Source organism: Cyprinodon tularosa, unplaced genomic scaffold (genome assembly GCF_016077235.1).
Source record: "Cyprinodon tularosa strain WSP-4 unplaced genomic scaffold, ASM1607723v1 ctg204, whole genome shotgun sequence".
In the NCBI taxonomy this organism is placed as follows: domain Eukaryota; kingdom Metazoa; phylum Chordata; class Actinopteri; order Cyprinodontiformes; family Cyprinodontidae; genus Cyprinodon; species Cyprinodon tularosa.
In genome coordinates, this window is record NW_024038751.1 from 646,919 (window position 1) to 657,191 (window position 10,273).

The window sequence follows — 10,273 nt, forward strand, 5'->3', positions numbered from 1 at the left end:
TTACAGACATACTGTAGTTCGTTTCTCTGTCACTTCTCAAAGATTCTTATAGTGTTAACTGAAATATGTGCAGCTTTCTAAATATTTGACATTCTAAATAGACAGTTGCCTATTATTAGCTGTTTGCACTTTTTACACACTGCCTAACTGCACAATCTGCTAAAATGTTGCACTCTACCCACAGTCTCAGACATACCATGCTTTTTAAAAAGTAATTATTAGTTAATATCTAAGTCCTTTCCTTATTTCCACATGGTAGTGTATATCCTGTAATATTATGTTTTAGATATTATCATAGATTAAGATTTACTGTTCTCTCTTTAACTTTTTAGCTGTTACTTGTGTTGTCAGGAGACCAAGAGTTTGAGAATTTCAATTCAACCCGAGAGGCTCACACAAAGAAAAGCTACAATTAGAAAATATTCCATTTATTTATACAGGTAAGACAATCACATTCTTCAAGATATTTCTTTCTAAGGAAAATCAGCTAATTGGGAGGACTCATTGAGTCTCTGCAATCGCTTGTGCTGAGCATGCATGTAGCGACAGTAGAGAGAAAAACACTCTTTTAACAGGAAGAAACCTCCAGCAGAACCAGAGTCAGTATGAGTGGCCATCTCCTGAGGCCGACTTGGGTTCAAGGAGACAGAAGCAGATAAAGAAAGCAATTAAACAAGTTCTTTGGCGCCCAGGCCCCGGCCAAAGACTTTGATGCATTAAATCAACGTACAGATTAGAGCAGTCTTCTCCACGGGCCCGGATGCTGTTGATGGAAAAGCAAGAGGGTAAGTGGGACTGAAAGTTGGCTTGTGTGCGGGAGAGAGAAGCTAGTTCAGTTGGTTTTGGAGAGTTTAGCCCCCAAGTCAATTGGCTGGAGCTGATAAAAGTCTTCCATATTGAATTTTCGCTTAAGCTTCATTTCCTTAAAATGTCCTGTATGTTTAGCAGAAATTGACAAAAAAGCTGACTAATTTAAGATCTTATGAAATTAAGAGTGAATTAAAAAAATATAAACAGTTAAATGTACAGTCATGCTATATGCAAGTCAGACTCCCATAAGTATGATACTTTTGTTTCCCGAAGTTTTTGACTTGAGGCTTTTGGACTGTTCTGACCTCAAGACACCATGGACTGTTAATTTAATTCAGGAATTTATTTAACTAGTTGTCATTTGTTTTGACATTTTCTGTAACATAAGAGTCACTATGTCTCCCAACAAGAGTTTGTACTTGAGTGCAAAGATACCCAGCTAATAAAAAAACTTTATTAATCTCACAACGGAGAAATCAACTCTCGTATTTGACCAATACCTTGGGGTTGGGTTAATAAAAACAACCTAACAACGAAAAACAACAACAAAAAGTTGATGCTGCTGCTGTATAGTTTTCTATTGCACTACGTTGTTCTATGCCTGTCAGAACTGCAACAGAATATTTAATATTTTACCCATTGCATGATAAATGAAATTTTAGTAACGTCATTGACACTCCCATCAATTGGAGCAGTAATGATTTCCTAATGAAGAAATGACCTGTCACTATTAAACTGTCAAAACACACAGTCCATAAAAGAACTTTAAACTGTAGAAAGGGGTTAAATATTATCTGATAGCAGAACCAGTTTCTCTACAGGACAATCCACCTTTGTAGTCATTTACTGTGTCAGTTTTCAGGTTTCTCCACAGAGTTTGCCATTTCTACCTTGTCACTATGATGGATAGACACTTTCTTTGCCAATTTGAACAAAACTGCTTTGATAAACACTGCACCTGCTGCCAGCTTTATGCATACATGTCACGGCATTTCAAAGTAAGCAGGTGATTTGGCGTCAAGGACTCTGTGCCATTTGAGTCACTTAGGTTGTGCACCGAGGCTTGCTGTGATGCGTCATTATGCTTGATAAAGCGAAGCTGTTGAGCACAGAAAGTTTCAACTGTTCCATTACCATACAGCTCTGGCACAAACCAGGAGTGGGATTTTCAGTCACATGCTTTCTCAGCAAAAGTATGATAATGAGGTCAGAGTTCACATTTTTAAAGCCTCTTGCAGTTTGTTTTTAGCTCTGGCAAATTACTTCCGTATCTCCCTGGCTAATCTGCTTGTGGCAATAAAAATGCATGGATGAATGCATCTGCTAACCTTTCTATGAGTGCCACTCTGCAGCAAAGCAGGATATTAGATTTTTCAATATCCTGCTTTGCTCCCAATTTTTATTCAGAGAAGGGCACAAACAGCAAAAATAGTTTGAAAAGACATGAATTCCATGTCAGTTATTTGTGCCGTTCTTCTTCGTCTCTTTTTTCAGGTGATGTAGCAGACTCATAAAGTTTTGTGAATCTCTCTCTTCTGTCTTCTCTTTCTTTCACCTTTTCTCCCTTTTTTCCTTCTCATTTCTCTCTCTTCTATTTTGTCTGTGTAATTTCCACAAAACTTTAACTAGTCCCTATATAAATCTTAATAAAACTATTTACATATTTAAATCAAGCAAAGCACTATGGCAAAAGCGATACTGCTCCACTTGTGAGAGTAGAATCTGTTGGGCTCTTTCTGGCGTTATGACAGCAATTTTTATTGCCACATTGCCAGATAGGACACTATAAAAAAAAATAATAATAAAAAAGACGACATGGTTTTTGGCCTAACAACATCTAAGTCTGGCTGAAAAGTAAAAGGTGAAAAGCCGTAATTTTCTGATTATTAAAAACGTCTATTTCTGGACTAAAGTGGGATAAAATCAGACTGATCATACACAGCCCAATCTTCAACCGCTATATCTCGACTAAATGAATACTATGACGGACTGACCAGATTTAGCCTAAAAACCAACGTCTAAATGACGTCTGGGTTTCCACAACATCTAAATGATGGCGATGGATCAACAAGCTGTGTTGGAAAATCAAACTGTTTCCGTTCCTCTGCGCCTTTACTGATTTTGTGACAATTTACACATCAGTGTGTGAAGTTTGCTAAGGCTTTGTTGATGCAAAATTGTCAGTCCTTTCCTTTGATGTTACTCTTTGCTGTGAGCTATTTTTGGCTGAGCAACATGGTGTGGAAGAGGACAAAGCATCTCTGCATCTCTTTGCACCTTAAGGAGTCCTTTACTATCAATAAAGATGTCCATTTGAAACAGTGATGAAATGCATCTTTAGCCCCTCTGCATATAAACCTGCTTGTTCGTCCTTTAGAATAACATCGTTGTACTGCGGCTCCTTGTGTTATCTCCTCGCACAGCAAATTTTTAGCTCGTCTGATAGAGCTTTTTTCTTTGTTATGAGCCTGTTTTTGCCTTTAACATCTGGATCAGCAAGTGGTACAATCATGCAATGTCTGCAGCTGCAGGGATATCTTTGCAGGGGTGCAGATAGGATTTTTCAACTGAGGGGGACGTGAAGAATTTGAACTCAAATCATTTTTGTGTAAATTTATTGTACAGTAACTAGTGCTCAATTAATTACTTTTATAATACCGGTAGCTTACTGGCAAATAGTTGGAACTAAAAAGCTGTTAGATTAGATAAGAAATGTATTCATAGTGTGTGGCAACACAAACAGGAACAAAAGCAATTAGCTATCTGCCTTTAAAAGGCTTTTATTTGAAAGGTTGCCCAGTTTACAGTATGTAAGAGCAGATGCCATGAGTTAATTTCTGTCTAGTTAAGCTGCTCAATATTATTCAAGGATATGTTTCAGCTTATAAGAAAATGTACAGGTGTTACCAGGTGTAGTTTTCCTACATTTTCCTTGTAGGAGATCAGAAATGTGTCCTTAAGGTGTGTCCTTTTCCATCTTGAAGGCTTGTACTTTGAGCTAAAAACAACTTATCTCCAAGGTAAAGTGATCTCTATCCAGATTAACTTATAAACATATACATCTAGCTGGTGTTATACAGGAGTAGCAGATATCCTGATTCATTTTTCTTTCTTTTATTTTTGCACCCCTTCTCCTTCCCCAGATAAAAGTTCTGTAATTTGTTTACTCAGTGGCTCAGACTGACCATCACACCTCGTCTGTCTCTTTTATAGGTTTCTCTACATTTGTAGAAGTAAAATAACAGGAGGGTAGGATGATAATGTGTTTATTTTACAAGCTTCCCTACAGCTGCAAATAATGGTGCTAATTACTGTTCTATTGTTATTTCCATCCAAGAGACAACTGCAACTACAGTATGTGACAGCATTGCTAGAAGATCCAAAGGAAGGGGCGGGGGCTGGGGTGGGGTGAGTAAGATAGGATAAAAAAGTTACAATAATCAGGATCTATTGCTTGATGACATTTACCTAAAGTGTAACTGCTGTCTGAATCAGTTATGAGAGCAATTTATTTTTTATCTATAAAGGTAATGTCACTCAGCCTTCGGATCATATTTTCATACAACCAGGACACACAAAACCGTTTTCATTTTTATTAATCGTTAACTTTCTCTTTTTTATTATACCTATTAAAAAAAAATAAAACGTGTATTTTCCCAAATCTAATTACCGGTATGAAAAATGTTAATAAAAAATATGTGGGGTTAATCTGACTGATTTCTTTCACCTCCAAGGTGAAAAGGGACACACCTTGAGGACAGCATTTCACTTTATTTCAAAGATAAATGGAAATGCAGGTATATTATGAATTTATAACAACCTTTATAATGGTCAATGATAAAATATAGGGACCAGTTGTAATGGAAACAAGAGTGCCAAAAGCTCCAAGGTCCAAACTGATTGTGTAAAAACTGGCAGCAGTTTTTACTTTATTAATCTCACACTAGGCTGCTCAGTGCAAGAAGGTTCTGGGTTCGATTTCCGGCCCAGGGTCTTTCTGCATGGAGTTCGCATGTTCCCCCTGAACATGCGTGGGTTCTCTCCGGGTACTCTGGCTTCCTCCCACAGTCCAAAAACATGACTGTTAGGTTAATAGGCTTCTCTACAGTCCCCTTAGGTGTGAGTGTGTACGTGAATGGTGTTTGGTCATGGTTGTCTCTGTGTCGCCCTGCGATGGACTGGCGACCTGTCCAGGGTGTACGTCTCTCGCCCATGGACTGCTGGAGATCTGCTGGAGAGTGGCACCAGCACCACTCGCGACCCCTTTCGGGATAAGTGTGCTAGAAAATGGATGGATAGAATCTCACACTGGAGAAATTAACCTCTGCATTTAACCCATCCCCTTGGGGAGTAGTGGGCTGCCATTGTGCGGCGCCCAGGGAGCAGTTTGGGGTTAGGGGTCTCACTCTGGCTCAGGGACCAGAGTGGCAGTCTGTGGGAGTGGGGCTTAAACTCAGAACCTCTGGATTCCAAGGGCAATGCCCTAACCACTAGACCACCACTCCTCCCCAGTACTTGTTTACCATATTGTTTTTTTTAACTTATGATTGTGGCATTGGTTAACTTATTGGGTGCACACATTTGGTTGGCTCATTATGCCACATTTTGTTTGTACGGTTTATTTTAAAATAGTTGCTAGTTCCTGTGGGGTTGCCATTTTGGCTTGGCTGGGCCAGTGAAGCAAGAGTCCCAGCTGCTAAGAATCTCAGTGGCACTGAGACTTAATTGGACTCTTCCACTTATTCAAGAAGAGGTGTGGGAAAGTTTAAGTTCTTCCAATTTGTTATGTTTCTGCTGTAATTCAAGTTTGAGGGTTTAATTACTTAAGTTATTTTCTCTCATAGATTGCTGACTTTGTATTGTATAGATTAGTTAGCTCTTTTTGTTGTAGTTTTGTTTAGGTAAATGTATGTACAGTAAGTGTTCCCTCTTGTGTCAAAATGGCCTGGTCAGCCAGTATATATTTTCCCTTTGTGTGTCAGTTTGTCAGGTCAATTGATACTTCAGTTGTTTGTGTTGTTTTATTTTTGTTGACTTCAATTTATTTATTTATTACCCCGGTACTCTGAATTTTTTTTGTTGCTCGGTCCCTCACATTGCTGAAATGGTAAAGGTCTGCGGGGGCTTGTTGTGCTGCATCAATATACATGATCCAGCAGCTGATCTCTATAAATTTTTATCCCAATATCTTTCTCTTCTATACTGTCACAGTTTGTTGTATGTTTAACAGCAGTAGGTTAATGGTCTGTCACCACCCTGATTGCCTGCTTGCATAGATGCTTTATGACCTAGGATAGATTACATCCGCTCTGCCTTTAACACACTAGCAATGAACCTAAAGGGCAAAGTCTACATGAAGTCAGGGACTCACTGGCTCCTCAATGCTTGAAGAGAGAAAACACTATTTGAGATAATGCCCATGGTGGGCATTATTTTGTTGTAGGGAAATCAAATTTACGTATTTAATTTTTAGTGCTGCGTGCCATCAAAAAACAAACATGCACACACACACACCTAAGGACAATTTACAGATGCCAATTAACCTAGCAGCCATGTTTTTGTACTGTAGGAAATAGTACCCGGAGAGAACATCCAAACTCTATGCTGAAAGACCTTGGGCCAGGAACCGTACCCAGGATCTTCTTGCTGCAAGACAACAGCACTAAAAAACTGCTCCAATATGCAGCCCAACATTGATAAACAGAGTGGGGGGAATTCATAAATGGTAAAGGACACTTTAAAAATGAAACATGACAAACACAGGTTTCCTGTATTCCTTTACAACTCAAACAGATAATTAGACTTAGACCATAAGTCTAATTGTCTATGGTGCTAAATGCAGTAGAACACCGAGCTGAATTCTATTTAATTAATTAATTGCTGGTAGCACAATAAGCACACAAAAGGCAGATAATAATAAGGTGAATAAATCCAACTAACAGAACGCTAATAGTCAGTTTTACCAGTAATTTTAAATATGACAATAGGAGGGGAATATAAAACTTGTGTCCCACTCTCCCCTGTACCATATGCTCCCATGTTTCTTTTCCCCATAGAAACTGAGGCATTTGAACCAGTCTGATGTAATGAGCTCACTGGCACTGGCAGATTTTGTTCAGAAGAGATGATGTGATGTCACTGCTGGGGGAAGCTGCATATCCATGTTGTTTGAACTTTGCTGGAAACGAATGTATGAAATTGGTGTGAATCATCTAGCCTAAAACGACCTTAGAGACTTAGAGACTGATTTATCTGTGGCAATCTGAGTTCAACATAGCTCTATCAGAGATGGCAGCAGCTTTCTGTTCAAATCTTGGTATTTTCTTTTACTAAAGCACAGCAACCTTATCTTTATTTATTTATTGTACATAAAAACACTGACCATAACCATATGAGTTGCCGTCAGAAAAAAAAGCTGCGGCTCTGTTTTAGCTATTTAGCCGAAGTCATTGGTGATGTAAAAGCGTGTTATTGAGATTTTTCCCAGGTTCTCCGGTTCTCCTTTCTTGTCATCCCACATTATTTAGACTGGGAGTATGAAGGGGAAGATAAATCCCAGTGGGTCATAAAGAGATTCAACCATAGATAGGATAGGATGCCACACCTTGTAGCAGGTTGGTCATTACGGCGCAAATAAAACTGGATTATGTCCAAACGAATGTGCCAGGGATTTCTTAGTGCTCTTTCAAGTTAAGAGTTATTAACTGCTAGGTCACCTGGTTGGTGCTGGAGGCTCAGATGCTGAAATGCTTTTGGGTACTGTTTTGCAATTACTTACAATCTTGTGTAGGTTGAGGCTGCCTGATGCACTGTATCTGAGCCTCCAGCAGAAGTTGTAACACCATCGTCTACTAGAAAAATCCTGTATTAAAGGGGAACACCTGTTGTTTTACATTGGCCCCTTGATTTTACGTTATTACATCATGTTCTACTGACCCATATTAGTTTTGTGTCATTTGGAGCTGTTCTGAAGATATTCGTTTTCGTTATGTCCAAGTAACGTCTTCCTATGGGCAACGGGTTGAAGGCACAAACTAAACTGTTGATAATTTATTCTTTATGGTACGCCAGCATTCATAACATGTAGGCGAATCACTGTCCCCCAGACATCCACGGTTTTATTTTTAATATTTATATCTTTTAAAAACAAATCAGAGTGTGTATAATAACGTAAAATAAAGGGGCCAATGTAAAAAAAAAAACAAAAAAACGGTGTTCCTCTTCAAGAAGTTAGATGCAAAGGGAAACAATATCTCATTTTGTTTAGCTAGGTGCTGAACACAATAAGATCGCCTGAGATTCATAATTGGCACAACTGGTTGGGGATTTACAAAAACTTGCAATGTCATTCTTAATTCCTGAGTCTGTGTGTTAAGCTTGCCTTTTTTTTCACTATAAAAATATCAAATACTTGTTAAGACTCAGGACAGAGGACCCTGTATTCAGGCAAGGCAGACAGTGGGATACAGTAGTAGCCATTCAAAATTTCCCCACTTTTCTTGATGGGCCTTTGGCTGGTCCTCTACAATTCCTTTTTAAACATTCATCTTTTGACTTAGATATTCTTTCTGTCATGGTTTGTGGACATTAAGATATAAAGAAAAGCATAATCTCCTGGTCAGACCCTGTAATTAAGTGAAAGGGTGGAGTCAGAGTAAAAAAATATGCACGCCCAGGAGAAGGCCAGTGGCTGGTGGTTGGAGGGGATTTTGCTTGGAGTTGCAGGGAGTAGGCTGCCATTCGGCTGGCGTTTGACTGGGAATTTACAGAAGCAGTTACTAGGGTGTCTTAAGGCAGGAAACACAGGTTAGTGACCACGAAAACCTGACGGAGGATAATATGAATGTGTGAGTCACTAACTTGGTTTAGAGTACAGTCCATGCCCAGAAAATGAGGTTGATACCAGGTGGTCGGATGACAGTTCCAGATGCCGAAAGCCTTGAAGATTACAGAACTGACAGGTAATCAGATCCAAGCAGACAAAGGAAGGCAGGATAATCCAGAGGGTGAAGTCAGAAGGTAGATCCAGGCATAATCTACCAGTAGCATCCAGTAAGAATCCAAAGACAGGTCAGGCAAACAGATCAGAACAGAGACAGGCAGGCTCAAAGGTCCAAGACAGAATGGGTGAAGATCAGGCAATCAGAACACAATAAGTAAAGCTAGAAAACTCCTACACCAAAGGCTCAAGAATAATCTGGCACTGAAGACTGGAAGCAAGCAGTTTAAATAGAAGCTGGAACAGGTGGATATGATGAGTGGTAATGAGAAACTGGACATAGCTAGGCAGGAGAATGAAATACATAATTAAGCCAGTCATCAGCGACAAGATCATGACAATAGTCTCTGTTGGCTCCATATACGTGAAATTGTTGCATTTTTTCCAATATCACATGATAGTAAAACTTGATGCCTTCTAAATAAGATGAGATCACCATTTACATTGTTAAGCAAAAAATCTGGGCTTGACAGCAAATGATCACTGAGACAATTACCTATGTATTTTGCTGAGGTATGGAAGACTGGCCAAAGTTGACTGGTTTCTGGGGTTGATATAGGCCTTTGTGGGGAATGCGCCACTTTTCTCCTTCTTTTGCAGCATTATGCATTTTCTTTACTTAAACCTTTTCTCTGATCTTATTCATATACTTTACAAACTGCTTCTTATATCGCTGATAATTGACAGTTTTAGGAGCTTTGAAGCAGCGCAAGTGCTTATTATCTGATTTTTATGTAAATACCTTCCTTTTACTTTTTTTTTGAAAAAAAAACAAACAAAAACAAACTGCCTTGAGAATCTTGAGTACATCAGCTAAAGTTATTAAGCTTAGCTCTTTGACTACAACAATGAGAACACAGTCGTCCTAAACGTGTTCCTATGAGACGATGTGGGGCCTACAATCTTTCCCACTGCTGTGTGAACGGCATGGTGTTCAGAATCTCTTGATAAGATGATCTGATTTGGACCTGCTGCCTTAAAGCTAATGTAGAGGCATCAGGTTTAGTATTACTAATGGTGCCTTCTTCATAGAATATAAGAGCATTAGCTGTGTCAGAAGTGCAACAGAAAGATAAACACTTATAGCCATTTATGATTAAGAAAATATTATCTATCTATCTATCTATCTATCTATCTATCTATCTATCTATCTATCTATCTATCTATCTATCTATCTATCTATCTATCTATCTATCTATCTATCTATCTATCTATCTATCTATCTATCTATCTATCTATCTATCTATCTATCTATCTATCTATCTATCTATCTATCTTTATTTTCCTTTTCCTAGCAGTAATCACTTTAAGCTTGCAGAAAAAGAAAATAAACCCACTGGTAAACACGTTGTTGTGCATCATAAACTGTGCACTGCACATGCATTATGCGATTTTATTGATTGAGGAATGCCCTTAAAGTAATTGCCTAAAGTCAATCTAGCCAGATAAACAATTTTCTTGGTT